At 46.3% G+C, this 18,066-nt stretch overlaps 14 non-coding genes and 23 pseudogenes across 14 annotated transcripts; all 37 read right to left on the bottom strand.

The window, feature by feature from the left end:
* Positions 1-89: 89 nt before the first annotated feature.
* On the bottom strand, positions 90-263 carry LOC143791446 (U2 spliceosomal RNA; annotated as a pseudogene).
* A 176-nt stretch (positions 264-439) lies between these two features.
* LOC143792143 (U2 spliceosomal RNA) lies at positions 440-613 on the bottom strand (annotated as a pseudogene).
* A 176-nt stretch (positions 614-789) lies between these two features.
* Positions 790-963, bottom strand: LOC143791573 (U2 spliceosomal RNA; annotated as a pseudogene).
* Positions 964-1,139: 176 nt separating this feature from the next.
* Positions 1,140-1,313, bottom strand: LOC143791254 (U2 spliceosomal RNA; annotated as a pseudogene).
* Positions 1,314-1,489: 176 nt separating this feature from the next.
* Positions 1,490-1,663, bottom strand: LOC143791571 (U2 spliceosomal RNA; annotated as a pseudogene).
* Positions 1,664-1,839: 176 nt separating this feature from the next.
* Positions 1,840-2,013, bottom strand: LOC143791468 (U2 spliceosomal RNA; annotated as a pseudogene).
* A 176-nt stretch (positions 2,014-2,189) lies between these two features.
* On the bottom strand, positions 2,190-2,363 carry LOC143791570 (U2 spliceosomal RNA; annotated as a pseudogene).
* A 176-nt stretch (positions 2,364-2,539) lies between these two features.
* LOC143792111 (U2 spliceosomal RNA) lies at positions 2,540-2,713 on the bottom strand (annotated as a pseudogene).
* Positions 2,714-2,889: 176 nt separating this feature from the next.
* LOC143791348 (U2 spliceosomal RNA) lies at positions 2,890-3,063 on the bottom strand (annotated as a pseudogene).
* Positions 3,064-3,239: 176 nt separating this feature from the next.
* LOC143792110 (U2 spliceosomal RNA) lies at positions 3,240-3,413 on the bottom strand (annotated as a pseudogene).
* A 198-nt stretch (positions 3,414-3,611) lies between these two features.
* Positions 3,612-3,763, bottom strand: LOC143791840 (U2 spliceosomal RNA; annotated as a pseudogene).
* A 176-nt stretch (positions 3,764-3,939) lies between these two features.
* LOC143792249 (U2 spliceosomal RNA) lies at positions 3,940-4,113 on the bottom strand (annotated as a pseudogene).
* A 176-nt stretch (positions 4,114-4,289) lies between these two features.
* On the bottom strand, positions 4,290-4,463 carry LOC143791515 (U2 spliceosomal RNA; annotated as a pseudogene).
* A 176-nt stretch (positions 4,464-4,639) lies between these two features.
* Positions 4,640-4,826, bottom strand: LOC143792036 (U2 spliceosomal RNA). Its single transcript, XR_013219919.1, has one exon. It is a non-coding gene; the product is annotated as a U2 spliceosomal RNA (small nuclear RNA).
* A 176-nt stretch (positions 4,827-5,002) lies between these two features.
* Positions 5,003-5,189, bottom strand: LOC143791491 (U2 spliceosomal RNA). Its single transcript, XR_013219902.1, has one exon. It is a non-coding gene; the product is annotated as a U2 spliceosomal RNA (small nuclear RNA).
* Positions 5,190-5,365: 176 nt separating this feature from the next.
* LOC143792158 (U2 spliceosomal RNA) lies at positions 5,366-5,552 on the bottom strand. Its single transcript, XR_013219922.1, has one exon. It is a non-coding gene; the product is annotated as a U2 spliceosomal RNA (small nuclear RNA).
* A 176-nt stretch (positions 5,553-5,728) lies between these two features.
* LOC143791722 (U2 spliceosomal RNA) lies at positions 5,729-5,915 on the bottom strand. Its single transcript, XR_013219909.1, has one exon. It is a non-coding gene; the product is annotated as a U2 spliceosomal RNA (small nuclear RNA).
* A 174-nt stretch (positions 5,916-6,089) lies between these two features.
* LOC143791527 (U2 spliceosomal RNA) lies at positions 6,090-6,278 on the bottom strand. Its single transcript, XR_013219906.1, has one exon. It is a non-coding gene; the product is annotated as a U2 spliceosomal RNA (small nuclear RNA).
* A 176-nt stretch (positions 6,279-6,454) lies between these two features.
* LOC143792011 (U2 spliceosomal RNA) lies at positions 6,455-6,641 on the bottom strand. Its single transcript, XR_013219918.1, has one exon. It is a non-coding gene; the product is annotated as a U2 spliceosomal RNA (small nuclear RNA).
* A 176-nt stretch (positions 6,642-6,817) lies between these two features.
* Positions 6,818-7,004, bottom strand: LOC143791445 (U2 spliceosomal RNA). The gene has a single exon (XR_013219900.1). It is a non-coding gene; the product is annotated as a U2 spliceosomal RNA (small nuclear RNA).
* A 176-nt stretch (positions 7,005-7,180) lies between these two features.
* On the bottom strand, positions 7,181-7,367 carry LOC143791620 (U2 spliceosomal RNA). Its single transcript, XR_013219907.1, has one exon. It is a non-coding gene; the product is annotated as a U2 spliceosomal RNA (small nuclear RNA).
* A 176-nt stretch (positions 7,368-7,543) lies between these two features.
* LOC143791372 (U2 spliceosomal RNA) lies at positions 7,544-7,730 on the bottom strand. Its single transcript, XR_013219897.1, has one exon. It is a non-coding gene; the product is annotated as a U2 spliceosomal RNA (small nuclear RNA).
* Positions 7,731-7,904: 174 nt separating this feature from the next.
* Positions 7,905-8,093, bottom strand: LOC143792133 (U2 spliceosomal RNA). Its single transcript, XR_013219921.1, has one exon. It is a non-coding gene; the product is annotated as a U2 spliceosomal RNA (small nuclear RNA).
* Positions 8,094-8,257: 164 nt separating this feature from the next.
* Positions 8,258-8,456, bottom strand: LOC143791441 (U2 spliceosomal RNA). The gene has a single exon (XR_013219899.1). It is a non-coding gene; the product is annotated as a U2 spliceosomal RNA (small nuclear RNA).
* Positions 8,457-8,632: 176 nt separating this feature from the next.
* Positions 8,633-8,819, bottom strand: LOC143791447 (U2 spliceosomal RNA). The gene has a single exon (XR_013219901.1). It is a non-coding gene; the product is annotated as a U2 spliceosomal RNA (small nuclear RNA).
* A 176-nt stretch (positions 8,820-8,995) lies between these two features.
* On the bottom strand, positions 8,996-9,182 carry LOC143791435 (U2 spliceosomal RNA). The gene has a single exon (XR_013219898.1). It is a non-coding gene; the product is annotated as a U2 spliceosomal RNA (small nuclear RNA).
* Positions 9,183-9,346: 164 nt separating this feature from the next.
* On the bottom strand, positions 9,347-9,546 carry LOC143792101 (U2 spliceosomal RNA). Its single transcript, XR_013219920.1, has one exon. It is a non-coding gene; the product is annotated as a U2 spliceosomal RNA (small nuclear RNA).
* Positions 9,547-14,722: 5,176 nt separating this feature from the next.
* LOC143792329 (U2 spliceosomal RNA) lies at positions 14,723-14,896 on the bottom strand (annotated as a pseudogene).
* A 174-nt stretch (positions 14,897-15,070) lies between these two features.
* On the bottom strand, positions 15,071-15,244 carry LOC143791470 (U2 spliceosomal RNA; annotated as a pseudogene).
* Positions 15,245-15,442: 198 nt separating this feature from the next.
* LOC143791678 (U2 spliceosomal RNA) lies at positions 15,443-15,594 on the bottom strand (annotated as a pseudogene).
* Positions 15,595-15,770: 176 nt separating this feature from the next.
* LOC143791539 (U2 spliceosomal RNA) lies at positions 15,771-15,944 on the bottom strand (annotated as a pseudogene).
* Positions 15,945-16,118: 174 nt separating this feature from the next.
* Positions 16,119-16,292, bottom strand: LOC143791935 (U2 spliceosomal RNA; annotated as a pseudogene).
* A 176-nt stretch (positions 16,293-16,468) lies between these two features.
* LOC143791868 (U2 spliceosomal RNA) lies at positions 16,469-16,642 on the bottom strand (annotated as a pseudogene).
* Positions 16,643-16,840: 198 nt separating this feature from the next.
* On the bottom strand, positions 16,841-16,992 carry LOC143791595 (U2 spliceosomal RNA; annotated as a pseudogene).
* Positions 16,993-17,168: 176 nt separating this feature from the next.
* On the bottom strand, positions 17,169-17,342 carry LOC143791913 (U2 spliceosomal RNA; annotated as a pseudogene).
* Positions 17,343-17,540: 198 nt separating this feature from the next.
* Positions 17,541-17,692, bottom strand: LOC143791677 (U2 spliceosomal RNA; annotated as a pseudogene).
* Positions 17,693-17,868: 176 nt separating this feature from the next.
* On the bottom strand, positions 17,869-18,042 carry LOC143791537 (U2 spliceosomal RNA; annotated as a pseudogene).
* Between the last annotated feature and the right edge of the window lie 24 nt (positions 18,043-18,066).

The raw sequence follows: 18,066 nt of genomic DNA, 5'->3' as shown, positions 1-18,066 counted from the left end.
GACATTTCCAGAAACTCTGGATGATCTGTCGATGACAGTTCTGCGGTGTGCATGTGTTCAAGCTGTGCGCAATGCGTTTTGAATCTGCATAACCACACCCTCCACCCCCGTGAAGGTTCCGTGCGACAAAGCAAGCTCCATTTCCAGCTCCCTGTTCCAAAAATCCATTTAATATATTGTCCCCAAATAGGGGACGTATCAGATATTAAACTAATAAGAACAGACACTACGCTTGATCTTGAGCCATTTGGCCGAGAAGAGATGATCAAAAATGGTTTGCCACTTGGGCCGCACCAAGGCCTACAACCGACACCCACTGTGGAGACGTAGCAAAAGATTGCCGCAGGGAAGACATTTCCAGAAACTCTGGATGCTATGTCGACGACAGTTCTGCGGTGTGCATGTGTTCAAGCTGTGCGCAACGCGTTTTGAATCTGCATAACCACACCCTCCATCCCCGTGAAGGTTCCGTGTGACAAAGCAAGCTCCATTTCCAGCTCCCTGTTCCAAAAATCCATTTAATATATTGTCCCCAAATAGGGGACGTATCAGATATTAAACTAATAAGAACAGACACTACGCTTGATCTTGAGCCATTTGGCCAAGAAGAGATGATCAGAAATGGTTTGCCACTTGGGCCGCACCAAGGCCTACAACCGACACCCACTGTGGAGACGTAGCAAAAGATTGCCGCAGGGAAGACATTTCCAGAAACTCTGGATGATCTGTCAATCATAGTTCTGCGGTGTGCATGTGTTCAAGCTGTGCGCAACGCGTTTTGAATCTGCATAACCACACCCTCCATCCCCGTGAAGGTTCCGTGTGACAAAGCAAGCTCCATTTCCAGCTCCCTGTTCCAAAAATCCATTTAATATATGGTCCCCAAATAGGGGATGTATCAGATATTAAACTAATAAGAACAGACACTACGCTTGATCTTGAGCCATTTGGCCGAGAAGAGATGATCAGAAATGGTTTGCCACTTGGGCCGCACCAAGGCCTACAACCGACACCCACTGTGGAGACGTAGCAAAAGATTGCCGCAGGGAAGACATTTCCAGAAACTCTGGATGATCTGTCGATGACAGTTCTGCGGTGTGCATGTGTTCAAGCTGTGCGCAACGCGTTTTGAATCTGCATAACCACACCCTCCACCCCCGTGAAGGTTCCGTGCGACAAAGCAAGCTCCATTTCCAGCTCCCTGTTCCAAAAATCCATTTAATATATTGTCCCCAAATAGGGGACGTATCAGATATTAAACTAATAAGAACAGACACTACACTTGATCTTGAGCCATTTGGCCAAGAAGAGATGATCAGAAATGGTTTGCCACTTGGGCCGCACCAAGGCCTACAACCGACACCCACTGTGGAGACGTAGCAAAAGATTGCCGCAGGGAAGACATTTCCAGAAACTCTGGATGATCTGTCAATCATAGTTCTGCGGTGTGCATGTGTTCAAGCTGTGCGCAACGCGTTTTGAATCTGCATAACCACACCCTCCATCCCCGTGAAGGTTCCGTGTGACAAAGCAAGCTCCATTTCCAGCTCCCTGTTCCAAAAATCCATTTAATATATGGTCCCCAAATAGGGGATGTATCAGATATTAAACTAATAAGAACAGACACTACGCTTGATCTTGAGCCATTTGGCCGAGAAGAGATGATCAGAAATGGTTTGCCACTTGGGCCGCACCAAGGCCTACAACCGACACCCACTGTGGAGACGTAGCAAAAGATTGCCGCAGGGAAGACATTTCCAGAAACTCTGGATGATCTGTCGATGACAGTTCTGCGGTGTGCATGTGTTCAAGCTGTGCGCAACGCGTTTTGAATCTGCATAACCACACCCTCCACCCCCGTGAAGGTTCCGTGCGACAAAGCAAGCTCCATTTCCAGCTCCCTGTTCCAAAAATCCATTTAATATATTGTCCCCAAATAGGGGACGTATCAGATATTAAACTAATAAGAACAGACACTACGCTTGATCTTGAGCCATTTGGCCAAGAAGAGATGATCAGAAATGGTTTGCCACTTGGGCCGCACCAAGGCCTACAACCGACACCCACTGTGGAGACGTAGCAAAAGATTGCCGCAGGGAAGACATTTCCAGAAACTCTGGATGATCTGTCAATCATAGTTCTGCGGTGTGCATGTGTTCAAGCTGTGCGCAACGCGTTTTGAATCTGCATAACCACACCCTCCATCCCCGTGAAGGTTCCGTGTGACAAAGCAAGCTCCATTTCCAGCTCCCTGTTCCAAAAATCCATTTAATATATGGTCCCCAAATAGGGGATGTATCAGATATTAAACTAATAAGAACAGACACTACGCTTGATCTTGAGCCATTTGGCCGAGAAGAGATGATCAGAAATGGTTTGCCACTTGGGCCGCACCAAGGCCTACAACCGACACCCACTGTGGAGACGTAGCAAAAGATTGCCGCAGGGAAGACATTTCCAGAAACTCTGGATGATCTGTCGATGACAGTTCTGCGGTGTGCATGTGTTCAAGCTGTGCGCAACGCGTTTTGAATCTGCATAACCACACCCTCCACCCCCGTGAAGGTTCCGTGCGACAAAGCAAGCTCCATTTCCAGCTCCCTGTTCCAAAAATCCATTTAATATATGGTCCCCAAATAGGGGACGTATCAGCTATTAAACTAATAAGAACAGACACTACGCTTGATCTTGAGCCATTTGGCCGAGAAGAGATGATCAGAAATGGTTTGCCACTTGGGCCGCACCAAGGCCTACAACCGACACCCACTGTGGAGACGTAGCAAAAGATTGCCGCAGGGAAGACATTTCCAGAAACTCTGGATGATCTGTCGATGACAGTTCTGCGGTGTGCATGTGTTCAAGCTGTGCGCAACGCGTTTTGAATCTGCATAACCACACCCTCCACCCCCGTGAAGGTTCCGTGCGACAAAGCAAGCTCCATTTCCAGCTCCCTGTTCCAAAAATCCATTTAATATATGGTCCCCAAATAGGGGATGTATCAGATATTAAACTAATAAGAACAGACACTACGCTTGATCTTGAGCCATTTGGCCGAGAAGAGATGATCAGAAATGGTTTGCCACTTGGGCCGCACCAAGGCCTACAACCGACACCCACTGTGGAGACGTAGCAAAAGATTGCCGCAGGGAAGACATTTCCAGAAACTCTGGATGATCTGTCGATGACAGTTCTGCGGTGTGCATGTGTTCAAGCTGTGCGCAACGCGTTTTGAATCTGCATAACCACACCCTCCACCCCCGTGAAGGTTCCGTGCGACAAAGCAAGCTCCATTTCCAGCTCCCTGTTCCAAAAATCCATTTAATATATGGTCCCCAAATAGGGGACGTATCAGCTATTAAACTAATAAGAACAGACACTACGCTTGATCTTGAGCCATTTGGCCGAGAAGAGATGATCAGAAATGGTTTGCCACTTGGGCCGCACCAAGGCCTGCAACCGACACTTACTGTGGAGACGTAGCAAAAGATAGCCGCAGGGAAGACATTTCCAGAAACTCTGGATGCTCTGTCGATGACAGTTCTGCGGTGTGCATGTGTTCAAGCTGTGCGCAACGCGTTTTGAATCTGCATAACCACACCCTCCATCCCCGTGAAGGTTCCATGTGACAGAGCAAGCTCCATTTCCAGCTCCCTGTTCCAAAAATCCATTTAATATATGGTCCCCAAATAGGGGACGTATCAGATATTAAACTAATAAGAACAGACACTACGCTTGATCTTGAGCCATTTGGCCGACAAGAGATGATCAGAAATGGTTTGCCACTTGGGCCGCACCAAGGCCTACAACCGACACCCACTGTGGAGACGTAGCAAAAGATTGCCGCAGGGAAGACATTTCCAGAAACTCTGGATGCTCTGTCGATGACAGTTCTGCGGTGTGCATGTGTTCAAGCTGTGCGCAACGCGTTTTGAATCTGCATAACCACACCCTCCATCCCCGTGAAGGTTCCGAGTGACAGAGCAAGCTCCATTTCCAGCTCCCTGTTCCAAAAATCCATTTAATATATGGTCCCCAAATAGGGGACGTATCAGATATTAAACTAATAAGAACAGACACTACGCTTGATCTTGAGCCATTTGGCCGAGAAGAGATGATCAGAAATGGTTTGCCACTTGGGCCGCACCAAGGCCTACAACCGACACCCACTGTGGAGACGTAGCAAAAGATTGCCGCAGGGAAGACATTTCCAGAAACTCTGGATGCTCTGTCGATGACAGTTCTGCGGTGTGCATGTGTTCAAGCTGTGCGCAACGCGTTTTGAATCTGCATAACCACACCCTCCACCCCCGTGAAGGTTCCGTGCGACAAAGCAAGCTCCATTTCCAGCTCCCTGCTCCAAAAGTCCATTTAATATATGGTCCCCAAATAGGGGACGTATCAGATATTAAACTGATAAGAACAGACACTACGCTTGATCTTGAGCCATTTGGCCGAGAAGCGATGATCAGAAATGGTTTGCCACTTTGGCCGCACCAAGGCCTACAACCGACACCCACTGTGGAGACATAGCAAAAGATTGCCGCAGGGAAGACATTTCCAGAAACTCTGGATGCACTGTCGATGACAGTTCTGCGGTGTGCGTGTCTTCAAGCTGTGCACAACACCTTTTGAATCTGCATAACCACACCCTCCATCCCCATTGTGACAGCACGTGAAGGTTCCGTGCGACAAAGCAAGCTCCATTTCCAGCTCCCTGTTCCAAAAATCCATTTAATATATGGTCCCAAAATAGGGGACGTATCAGATATTAAACTGATAAGAACAGACACTATGCTTGATCTTGAGAAATTTGGCCGAGAAGCGATGATCAGAAATGGTTTGCCACTTGGGCCACACCAAGGCCTACAACCGACACCCACTGTGGAGACATAGCAAAAGATTGCCGCAGGGAAGACATTTCCAGAAACTCTGGATGCACTGTCGATGACAGTTCTGCGGTGTGCGTGTGTTCAAGCTGTGCACAACGCGTTTTGAATCTGCATAACCACACCCTCCATCCCCATTGTGACAGCACGTGAAGGTTCCGTGCGACAAAGCAAGCTCCATTTCCAGCTCCCTGTTCCAAAAATCCATTTAATATATGGTCCCCAAATAGGAGACGTATCAGATATTAAACTGATAAGAACAGACACTACGCTTGATCTTGAGCCATTTGGCCGAGAAGCGATGATCAGAAATGGTTTGCCACTTGGGCCGCACCAAGGCCTACAACCGACACCCACTGTGGAGACATAGCAAAAGATTGCCGCAGGGAAGACATTTCCAGAAACTCTGGATGCCCTGTCGATGACAGTTCTGCGGTGTGCGTGTGTTCAAGCTGTGCACAACGCGTTGTGAATCTGCATAACCACACCCTCCATCCCCATTGTGACAGCACGTGAAGGTTCCGTGTGACAAAGCAAACTCCATTTCCAGCTCCCTGTTCCAAAAATCCATTTAATATATGGTCCCCAAATAGGGGACGTATCAGATATTAAACTGATAAGAACAGACACTACGCTTGATCTTGAGCCATTTGGCCGAGAAGCGATGATCAGAAATGGTTTGCCACTTGGGCCGCACCAAGGCCTACAACCGACACCCACTGTGGAGACATAGCAAAAGATTGCCGCAGGGAAGACATTTCCAGAAACTCTGGATGCACTGTCGATGACAGTTCTGCGGTGTGCGCGTGTTCAAGCTGTGCACAACGTGTTTTGAATCTGCATAACCACACCCTCCATCCCCATTGAGACAGCACGTGAAGGTTCCGTGCAACAAAGCAAGCTCCATTTCCAGCTCCCTGTTCTAAAAATCCATTTAATATATGTTCACCAAATAGGGGACGTATCAGATATTAAACTGATAAGAACAGACACTACGCTTGATCTTGAGCCATTTGGCAGAGAAGCGATGATCAGAAATGGTTTGCCACTTGGGCCGCACCAAGGCCTACAACCGACACCCACTGTGGAGACATAGCAAAAGATTGCCACAGGGAAGACATTTCCAGAAACTCTGGATGCACTGTCGATGACAGTTCTGCGGTGTGCGTGTGTTCGAGCTGTGCACAACGCGTTTTGAATCTGCATAACCACACCCTCCATCCCTATTGTGACAGCACGTGAAGGTTCCGTGCGACAAAGCAAGCTCCATTTCAAGCTCCCTGTTCCAAAAATCCATTTAATATATGGTCCCCAAATAGGGGACGTATCAGATATTAAACTGATAAGAACAGACCCTACGCTTGATCTTGAGCCATTTGGCCAAGAAGCGATGATCAGAAATAGTTTGCCACTTGGGCCACACCAAGGCCTACAACCGACACCCACTGTGGAGACATAGCAAAAGATTGCCGCAGGGAAGACATTTCCAGAAACTCTGGATGCACTGTCGATGACAGTTCTGCGGTGTGCGTGTGTTCAAGCTGTGCACAACACATTTTGAATCTGCATAACCACACCCTCCATCCCCATTGTGACAGCACGTGAAGGTTCCATGTGAGAAAGCAAGCTCCATTTCCAGCTCCCTGTTCCAAAAATCGATTTAATATATGGTCCCCAAATAGAGGATGTATCAGATATTAAACTGATAAGAACAGACACTACGCTTGATCTTGAGCCATTTGGCCAATAAGCGATGATCAGAAATGGTTTGCCACTTGGGCCGCACCAAGGCCTACAACCGACACCCACTGTGGAGACATAGCAAAAGATTGCCGCAGGGAAGACATTTCCAGAAACTCTGGATGCACTGTGGATGACAGTTCTGTGGTGTGCGTGTGTTCAAGCTGTGCACAACGCGTTTTGAATCTGCATAACCACACCCTCCATCCCCATTGAGACAGCACGTGAAGGTTCCGTGCGACAAAGCAAGCTCCATTTCCAGCTCCCTGTTCCAAAAATCCATTTAATACATGGTCACCAAATAGGGGACGTATCAGATATTAAACTGATAAGAACAGACACTACGCTTGATCTTGAGCCATTTGGCAGAGAAGCGATGATCAGAAATGGTTTGCCACATGGGCCGCACCAAGGCCTACAACCGACACCCACTGTGGAGACATAGCAAAAGATTGCCGCAGGGAAGACATTTCCAGAAACTCTGGATGCACTGTCGATGACAGTTCTGCGGTGTGCTTGTGTTCAAGCTGTGCACAACGTGCTTTGAATCTGCATAACCACACCCTCCATCCCCATTGAGACAGCACGTGAAGGTTCCGTGCGACAAAGCAAGCTCCATTTCCAGCTCCCTGTTCTAAAAATCCATTTAATATATGTTCACCAAATAGGGGACGTATCAGATATTAAACTGATAAGAACAGACACTACGCTTGATCTTGAGCCATTTGGCAGAGAAGCGATGATCAGAAATGGTTTGCCACTTGGGCCGCACCAAGGCCTACAACTGACACCCACTGTGGAGACATAGCAAAAGATTGCCGCAGGGAAGACATTTCCAGAAACTCTGGATGCACTGTCGATGACAGTTCTGCGGTGTGCGTGTGTTCAAGCTGTGCACAACGCGTTTTGAATCTGCATAACCACACCCTCCATCCCCATTGTGACAGCACGTGAAGGTTCCGTGCGACAAAGCAAGCTCCATTTCCAGCTCCCTGTTCCAAAAATCCATTTAATATATGGTCCCGAAATAGGGGACGTATCAGATATTAAACTGATAAGAACAGACACTACGCTTGATCTTGAGCCATTTGGCAGAGAAGCGATGATCAGAAATGGTTTGCCACTTGGGCCGCACCAAGGCCTACAACCGACACCCACTGTGGAGACATAGCAAAAGATTGTCGCAGGGAAGACATTTCCAGAAACTCTGGATGCACTGTCGATGACAGTTCTGCGGTGTGCGTGTGTTCAAGCTGTGCACAACGCGTTTTGAATCTGCATAACCACACCCTCCATCCCAATTGTGACAGCACGTGAAGGTTCCGTGCGACAAAGCAAGCTCCATTTCCAGCTCCCTGTTCCAAAAATCCATTTAATATATGGTCCCCAAATAGGGGACGTATCAGATATTAAACTGATAAGAACAGACACTACGCTTGATCTTGAGCCATTTGGCCAAGAAGCGATGATCAGAAATAGTTTGCCACTTGGGCCGCACCAAGGCCTACAACCGACACCCACTGTGGAGACATAGCAAAAGATTGCCGCAGGGAAGACATTTCCAGAAACTCTGGATGCACTGTCGATGACAGTTCTGCGGTGTGCGTGTGTTCAAGCTGTGCACAACGCATTTTGAATCTGCATAACCACACCCTCCATCCCCATTGTGACAGCACGTGAAGGTTCCATGTGACAAAGCAAGCTCCATTTCCAGCTCCCTGTTCCAAAAATCCATTTAATATATGGTCCCCAAATAGGGGACGTATCAGATATTAAACTGATAACAACAGACACTACGCTTGATCTTGAGCCATTTGGCCGAGAAGCGATGATCAGAAATGGTTTGCCACTTGGGCCGCACCAAGGCCTACAACCGACACCCACTGTGGAGACATAGCAAAAGATTGCCGCAGGGAAGACATTTCCAGAAACTCTGGATGCACTGTCGATGACAGTTCTGCGGTGTGCGTGTGTTCAAGCTGTGCACAACGCCTTTTGAATCTGCATAACCACACCCTCCATCCCCATTGTGACAGCACGTGAAGGTTCCGTGCGACAAAGCAAGCTCCATTTCCAGCTCCCTGTTCCAAAAATTCATTTAATATATGGTCCCCAAATAGGGGACGTATCAGATATTAAACTGATAAGAACAGACACTACGCTTGATCTTGAGCCATTTGGCCAATAAGTGATGATCAGAAATGGTTTGCCACTTGGGCCGCACCAAGGCCTACAACCGACACCCACTGTGGAGACATAGCAAAAGATTGCCGCAGGGAAGACATTTCCAGAAACTCTGGATGCACTGTGGATGACAGTTTTGCGGTGTGCGTGTGTTCAAGCTGTGCACAACGCGTTTTGAATCTGCATAACCATACCCTCCATCCCCATTGTGACAGCACGTGAAGGTTCCATGTGACAAAGCAAGCTCCATTTCCAGCTCCCTGTTCCAAAAATCCATTTAATATATGGTCCCCAAATAGGGGACGTATCAGATATTAAACTGATAAGAACAGACACTACGCTTGATCTTGAGCCATTTGGCAGAGAAGCGATGATCAGAAATGGTTTGCCACTTGGGCCGCACCAAGGCCTACAACCGACACCCACTGTGGAGACATAGCAAAAGATTGCCGCAGGGAAGACATTTCCAGAAACTCTGGATGCACTGTGGATGACAGTTCTGCGGTGTGCGTGTGTTCAAGCTGTGCACAACGCGTTTTGAATCTGCATAACCACACCCTCCATCCCCATTGTGACAGCACGTGAAGGTTCCATGTGACAAAGCAAGCTCCATTTCCAGCTCCCTGTTCCAAAAATCCATTTAATATATGGTCCCCAAATAGGGGATGTATCAGATATTAAACTGATAAGAACAGACAGGTTTCAACATATTTATTAAGTCATAAACTAAGAACATGACATAACATTATTTACAATGAGCGTTAAAACCATTCCAGAAATAAAAACAAAACACTCAGTACAAAATAGTGTTCCACATATAAAAGTTCCATCTCTGATTTGCCTCCTGTCTACCCGCATCTTTGACATCTTTTAGATAATAAATATACATTTAGCTAAAAATTATTTTGATGCAATCATTTATGGAGATAAAATTATGTTTAAACAATAAAATGTTTCTGACCTTCCATAAGGCACTCTTTGCACAATTTATTATGCACCAACATATTTTGTTTTGATGCAAGGTGGGGCAATTAAAAAGTCCATATAAAACATACTCATGATTAAAATCTCTCAACCCACAAACCCATTTTAAAAGCACCCCTAACTTTTTCCACAGTTCTTGAGCGTAGCAGCAGTCCCAGAACAGGTGTAACACAGTCTCACTGCTCGCACATGAGTCCCTTGGACATTTTGCTCGTGCCACCAGGCCCCTTCGGTTGGACAGACATCCAGGCAAGATCTTTATGCACATTTGCAAGAAATTTCCCATACACATTCCTCCAGACGTGCCTGGATCTGTTCCATGAAAAGTTGATCACCTCCGACACTCCTTCTTCTCTCCTTAGATGGGCCATTAATTTCCTGCGATCTTTTAAAAGGTCTGAGTCCAAGTCCGTTAAAACATATTTCCTGCATACTTTTTCTAAAATACTAAGGTGCTTAGGTGGGCGTAATAAAACAGGCGAGGTTAGAGACGGCCGAAACCATCTCTTAAAAACATAACCACAAGTATACTTTAAAAACTGACTAAAAACACTATTTGAATTAAAATGTTTAAAACAGAAACAGAAAAAATTTATGTATAGAAACATGGTCAAATCTGGGACATCTTTACCACCATTTTGATGTTTCTTATACATTTCTATATGTTTTAATTTCTCCATCTTTGAGCCCCAAATACATATAAAAATACAATGGGTCAGTTTTTTAAGCATTAAATCAGAGGGAGGGTACACCATTGCAACATATAAAATCATTGGCAATAAAATGGACTTGATAATTAAAACTTTCCCTTCAATTGACAAACTCCGCAAGTTCCAGAAAGATAATTTCTTCACCATTTTCCCTTGTACCTCCTCCCAACTTTCCCTCCCATCATTGTCTTTATTAAAAGTAATACCTAAAATTTTTACATTATCTTGCTTCATTTTGACCGCTGGTAGGTCAACATCATCCCAAGTACCAATTATCAAACACTCAGTTTTATTAAAATTTAACTTAAAACCCGAGGCCTGACTAAAAAAACTGGTACACCTCACCACCTTCCGGAGAGAAGCAGGGTCCGTGCAGATGGCGGTGACATCATCCATGTACCCGAAAACTTTAATTTGAGCCCCTCCTCCACCAGGAACAGGGACCCCTCGAATTACTTTATCTCTCCTGATCTGGCATAATAAAGGCTCCATTGCACAAATGAACAGGATTGGGGAGAGCGGGCACCCTTGCTTCACTCCGGATTCCAGCGGTATCTCACCTGTTAAAAAACCATTCACCGAGATTTGACAAAATGACATTTTGTATAAAACCATAATACGAGACACAATAAAATCTGGGATCGCCATCTTCTTTAAAACACTAAAAAGATATTTATGCGATACCCTGTCGAACGCCTTCTCAAAGTCCAGCGCCAACCGGGCTACATTTTGACCACGGTCCTTACAATACCATATTGTGTCTCTAATAACATTTAAAACTTCAGTGATACTCCTTCCTGGCACACTACACACTTGCTCAGGTTGTATCAACTTATCAATTATTGTTTTAAGCCGGCATGCAATAATTTTAGCAAACACTTTGTAGTCCACATTAAGTAAGGTTATAGGCCTCCAATTTGCGAGGTCCTCACGGGACCCTTTTTTCTTAAAAATCAAAGACACTATTCCCCTCCTCCATCCCTTCGGCAACTGTTCACACACAAACACTTCTTTAAAAATTTCTAAAAGATCATCTTTTAAAATATCCCAGAAAGTCAGATAAAATTCTACAGGAAGACCATCAGCACCTGGGGCTTTGCCTCTTGAAAAACTCTTAAAAACGCTAAAAAGTTCTTCTAGGCTAAAATCCCGAGCTAAAAAATCCTGATCTGACTGACAAAGCTTGACATCTAAAATATTAAGAGCATCACGTAAAAAAGAAAGATCTATATTTTTCTCACTAAAAAGAAGTTGGTAAAAATCAGTTGCTACTTTTTTCATCCCTTCTATAGTGGACTCTCCATCAAGGCAGGTAATGATCTCCTTTCTCTCCATTGCTTTTTTAAAAAAGAAGCGGGTGCATTTTTCATCTTCTTCTAATTGCTGCACTCTTGAATTAAAAATTATTTCTCTCCCCTTTTGCTCTAAGACTGTGTGTATCTGCGTCTTTAGGCTAGCAATATCAGTATCTACTTCAAGACCTATTTCTTTAAATTTATAAAGTGTTTGCAGCTCAGTATTTAAATTAGAATAAAAACATTTTTTCTGCCTTGCCTTCTTCCTACCTGCCACAATGAAAAAAAGCCCAATTTTATTTTTAATATCTTCCCACCAAGACAACATCTTTATATAAGGAGGCCTATGCTGTCTCCACTTTTGGTAGGCTACACAAAAATCCGACCTTATCTGAGGATCCTGCAGCAGATGCGTCCCCAAACGCCACAGTCCTTTATTTATTCTCTGCTCTCCTTGGTACTCAATCTGTAATTTTAAAATTTTATGATCGGAAAATAAATTAGACATAAGATCAAACGTTACCGGCTTAAAATCTACAGATAAAAACATAAAATCGATCCTGGAGGCCACTCCCCGACCGGACCATGTAAAACCTGGGTCCGTCAGCGAAAGCGACCTCCAGGCATCGCACAATTTAAAAAGCCTGGATGTTTTTGAGCATATAACAAGACTTATCCAGTTTACGGAGCGGGTCTCCTCCATCTCGACGCTCGTTCACACAGAGGCAATTAAAGTCCCCACCTACCAGGAGAGGAGAAGACCCAACACAGAACACAGGCAATAACTCAAATAACTGGACACGCTCCTGCTTATCAGGAGATGCATACACATTAATTACACGGAAGTTGAAGCCATTTATGTGTGCATGTACTAATATTGCCCTGCCTGGCTCAATCTCCGTAACAGAAGAAATGACAATATTATTGCCACAGCAGAGCAAACCTACTCCAGCAGATTTGTTAATATTTGAGCCAGACCATACTGACGGGCCCAACTTCCAGTCCTTTTTTAATTCTTCGTACCGTATCGCATGCTGTAGGCCACATTCCTGTAATAGACATATATCGAAATCTACTGTCTCTAGATAATGAAAAAGAGCAGCCCTGCGGACAAGACTCTTTAAAGACCTCACGTTTAGTGAGACACATTTTATAAATGGCATTTAAGTCACGGTGGGAAAGTATCCGTAATCATATTGTCCTCTTCCAGATTTTGACCCATAACTTCCTCCAGGATTCCGGGTGACGGGGAGTCAAAAGAAATGATGTTGCAAGGGTCCGAGGACGAGACTGGGTACGTTGTCTTTCCCAACCAGAACTCTCCTTCTTCCAGGGTGACATCAGGCGACTCTGGAGCGACCTCTGGGATAACCTCTGTCCGAATCTTCTTCCCACTAGGCTCAGGCAGGTCACTGGTGCAATCCTCTTCAGCCACTGTGACGTGACCTCTCTCCTCCACGACGTCAACTGAAAAAAAACACACAGCGTTCTGCTGGCTCGACTCCCGATGGATGTCTGGGGCCTTCACAGCAGGGCCCCCCAGCGCCAACATACTGGGGGCACCCTGCTCCAACCCAACAGACTCATGGACATGGCCAGGTGTTTTGGCCTCCGCTGCAAGAGCGGCAGGACCTCGCAGCCTCGACTCCCGAACCTCCGACTCCACAGCCCGCCCATCAGAAGGGGCTAAAGGACGAATAGGAAACACATGAGAGGAGGTACTGGGGTCTTGGGCTCTCCCAGCCCCTACAGAGGACCCAGCAGCCTCGGCATAAGTCTTTGCTCTATTGGGGCAGTTCCGGAACCTATGTCCATTATCACCGCAGAGATTGCACCTTCTGTCCAAAGGACAGTCCTTCATTTGGTGCCCATAACCACTACAGTTATTGCAGCGGTCTACCTTTCTGTCTTTGCAGGATGCCTGTGTATGTCCCATCTTTCCACAGTTCCTGCATGACATTGGCATTCCAGGATAGAACAGATACCCCCTGCTCTTACCGATAACAAAAGTTGATGGGGGTGTAACATTCCTCCTAAACCATTAGGGTCTCTCTTCAGACGAACTAAGAACCTCCTTTTCCCACACCAGAAACCAACTCTGTTCATCACCTCTCCTTGGTATCGTAGCTCATAACAGTACCGCTTTAAGTAGGTGGCGATGTCATCTACGTCCACATAGGGATTGGGGAAGTGAACCACCACAGGGATTTCATCATAGGCAAATAGGAGACAAAAGGTTAAGTCATCAAGTTCATCCATGTCAGACTTTTCATTTACCTTTTGCACCAGTTGTTGACAGCATCCCTGGGTCTTAAAGGTGATGGTGTAGGTTCCTTTAAATTCATTGTCCTGGAAACAGAAGATGTCACTCCTCTCGAACTCCAAGACTCCAAGCAAGACCTTATGGCAAACGAAAGACAGGTTCTTCTCCTTCCGAGCACTTTCATGAACTTCAATCCTCACGGTATTCTTCATCCGGGATTCCCCCGATGCATAAGATAGCAAAGCTGGCATCCTCCACAAGGAAATCCACACCAACTCTAAGAAAAAGAAAAGGCACAAGCCTTTAGGGGATCCCTTCTCGTTGCCCACGGACTAATCCTCTCTCCCAATAGCAGCAGGGGGGTGAAGTCCCTCCGAAGAGGAACGATCCCCCCAGGCCAAGAGAGAGGGTACCGAGGGCACCTAACTCGACCAGATCGCACAGGTAAACCTGATAGATCTTAGCCAAAAGGCTGAGAAGAGATGATCAGAAATGGTTTGCCACTTGGGCCGCACCAAGGCCTACAACCGACACCCACTGTGGAGACGTAGCAAAAGATTGCCGCAGGGAAGACATTTCCAGAAACTCTGGATGCTCTGTCGATGACAGCTCTGCGGTGTGCATGTGTTCAAGCTGTGCGCAACGCATTTTGAATCTGCATAACCACACCCTCCATCCCCGTGAAGGTTCCGTGTGACAAAGCAAGCTCCATTTCCAGCTCCCTGTTCCAAAAATCCATTTAATATATGGTCCCCAAATAGGGGACGTATCAGATATTAAACTAATAAGAACAGACACTACGCTTGATCTTGAGCCATTTGGCCGAGAAGAGATGATCAGAAATGGTTTGCCACGGGCCGCACCAAGGCCTACAACCGACACCCACTGTGGAGACGTAGCAAAAGATTGCCGCAGGGAAGACATTTCCAGAAACTCTGGATGCTCTGTCGATGACAGTTCTGCGGTGTGCATGTGTTCAAGCTGTGCGCAACGCGTTTTGAATCTGCATAACCACACCCTCCATCCCCATGAAGGTTCCGTGTGACAAAGCAAGCTCCATTTCCAGCTCCCTGTTCCAAAAATCCATTTAATATATGGTCCCCAAATAGGGGACGTATCAGATATTAAACTAATAAGAACAGGCACTACGCTTGATCTTGAGCCATTTGGCCGAGAAGAGATGATCAGAAATGGTTTGCCACTTGGGCCGCACCAAGGCCTACAACCGACACCCACTGTGGAGATGTAGCAAAAGATTGCCGCAGGGAAGACATTTCCAGAAACTCTGGATGCTCTATCGATGACAGTTCTGCGGTGTGCATGTGTTCAAGCTGTGCGCAACGCGTTTTGAATCTGCATAACCACACCCTCCATCCCCGTGAAGGTTCCGTGTGACAGATCAAGCTCCATTTCCAGCTCCCTGTTCCAAAAATCCATTTAATATATGGTCCCCAAATAGGGGACGTATCAGATATTAAACTAATAAGAACAGACACTACGCTTGATCTTGAGCCATTTGGCCGAGAAGAGATGATCAGAAATGGTTTGCCACTTGGGCCGCACCAAGGCCTACAACCGACATCCACTGTGGAGATGTAGCAAAAGATCGCCGCAGGGAAGACATTTCCAGAAACTCTGGATGCTCTATCGATGACAGTTCTGCGGTGTGCATGTGTTCAAGCTGTGCGCAACGCGTTTTGAATCTGCATAACCACACCCTCCATCCCTGTGAAGGTTAAGTGTGACAAAGCAAGCTCCATTTCCAGCTCCCTGTTCCAAAAATCCATTTAATATATGGTCCCCAAATAGGGGACCAATCAGATATTAAACTAATAAGAACAGACACTACGCTTGATCTTGAGCCATTTGGCCGAGAAGAGATGATCAGAAATGGTTTGCCACGGGCCGCACCAAGGCCTACAACCGACACCCACTGTGGAGACGTAGCAAAAGATTGCCGCAGGGAAGACATTTCCAGAAACTCTGGATGCTCTGTCGATGACAGTTCTGCGGTGTGCATGTGTTCAAGCTGTGCGCAACGCGTTTTGAATCTGCATAACCACACCCTCCATCCCCATGAAGGTTCCGTGTGACAAAGCAAGCTCCATTTCCAGCTCCCTGTTCCAAAAATCCATTTAATATATGGTCCCCAAATAGGTGACGTATCAGATATTAAACTAATAAGAACAGGCACTACGCTTGATCTTGAGCCATTTGGCCGAGAAGAGATGATCAGAAATGGTTTGCCACTTGGGCCGCACCAAGACCTACAACCGACACCCACTGTGGAGATGTAGCAAAAGATCGCCGCAGGGAAGACATTTCCAGAAACTCTGGATGCTCTATCGATGACAGTTCTGCGGTGTGCATGTGTTCAAGCTGTGCGCAACGCGTTTTGAATCTGCATAACAACACCCTCCATCCCCATGAAGGTTCCGTGTGACAAAGCAAGCTCCATTTCCAGCTCCCTGTTCCAAAAATCCATTTAATATATGGTCCCCAAATAGGGGACGTATCAGATATTAAATTAATAAGAACAGGCACTACGCTTGATCTTGAGCCATTTGGCCGAGAAGAGATGATCAGAAATGGTTTGCCACTTGGGCCGCACCAAGGCCTACAACCGACACCCACTGTGGAGACGTAGCAAAAGATTGCCGCAGGGAAGACATTTCCAGAAACTCTGGATGCTCTGTCGACGACAGTTCTGCGGTGTGCATGTGTTCAAGCTGTGCGCAACGCGTTTTGAATCTGCATAACCACACCCTCCATCCCCGTGAAGGTTCCGTGTGACAGATCAAGCTCCATTTCCAGCTCCCTGTTCCAAAAATCCATTTAATATATGGTCCCCAAATTGGGGACGTATCAGATATTAAACTAATAAGAACAGACACTACGCTTGATCTTGAGCCATTTGGCCGAGAAGAGATGATCAGAAATGGTTTGCCACTTGGGCCGCACCAAGGCCTACAACCGACATCCACTGTGGAGATGTAGCAAAAGATCGCCGCAGGGAAGACATTTCCAGAAACTCTGGATGCTCTATCGATGACAGTTCTGCGGTGTGCATGTGTTCAAGCTGTGCGCAACGCGTTTTGAATCTGCATAACCACACCCTCCATCCCCATGAAGGTTCCGTGTGACAAAGCAAGCTCCATTTCCAGCTCCCTGTTCCAAAAATCCATTTAATATATGGTCCCCAAATAGGGGACGTATCAGATATTAAATTAATAAGAACAGGCACTACGCTTGATCTTGAGCCATTTGGCCGAGAAGAGATGATCAGAAATGGTTTGCCACTTGGGCCGCACCAAGGCCTACAACCGACACCCACTGTGGAGACGTAGCAAAAGATTGCCGCAGGGAAGACATTTCCAGAAACTCTGGATGCTCTGTCGACGACAGTTCTGCGGTGTGCATGTGTTCAAGCTGTGCGCAACGCGTTTTGAATCTGCATAACCACACCCTCCATCCCCGTGAAGGTTCCGTGTGACAGATCAAGCTCCATTTCCAGCTCCCTGTTCCAAAAATCCATTTAATATATGGTCCCCAAATAGGGGACGTATCAGATATTAAACTAATAAGAACAGACACTACGCTTGATCTTGAGCCATTTGGCCGAGAAGAGATGATCAGAAATGGTTTGCCACTTGGGCCGCACCAAGGCCTACAACCGACATCCACTGTGGAGATGTAGCAAAAGATCGCCGCAGGGAAGACATTTCCAGAAACTCTGGATGCTCTATCGATGACAGTTCTGCGGTGTGCATGTGTTCAAGCTGTGCGCAACGCGTTTTGAATCTGCATAACCACACCCTCCATCCCTGTGAAGGTTAAGTGTGACAAAGCAAGCTCCATTTCCAGCTCCCTGTTCCAAAAATCCATTTAATATATGGTCCCCAAATAGGGGACCAATCAGATATTAAACTAATAAGAACAGACACTACGCTTGATCTTGAGCCATTTGGCCGAGAAGAGATGATCAGAAATGGTTTGCCACGGGC

The sequence above is a fragment of the Ranitomeya variabilis genome, unplaced genomic scaffold (assembly GCF_051348905.1).
Source record: "Ranitomeya variabilis isolate aRanVar5 unplaced genomic scaffold, aRanVar5.hap1 Scaffold_69, whole genome shotgun sequence".
In the NCBI taxonomy this organism is placed as follows: Eukaryota; Metazoa; Chordata; class Amphibia; order Anura; family Dendrobatidae; genus Ranitomeya; species Ranitomeya variabilis.
Note: the sequence above shows the minus strand (reverse complement) of the source record. Positions and strands in the feature narration are given on the sequence as shown.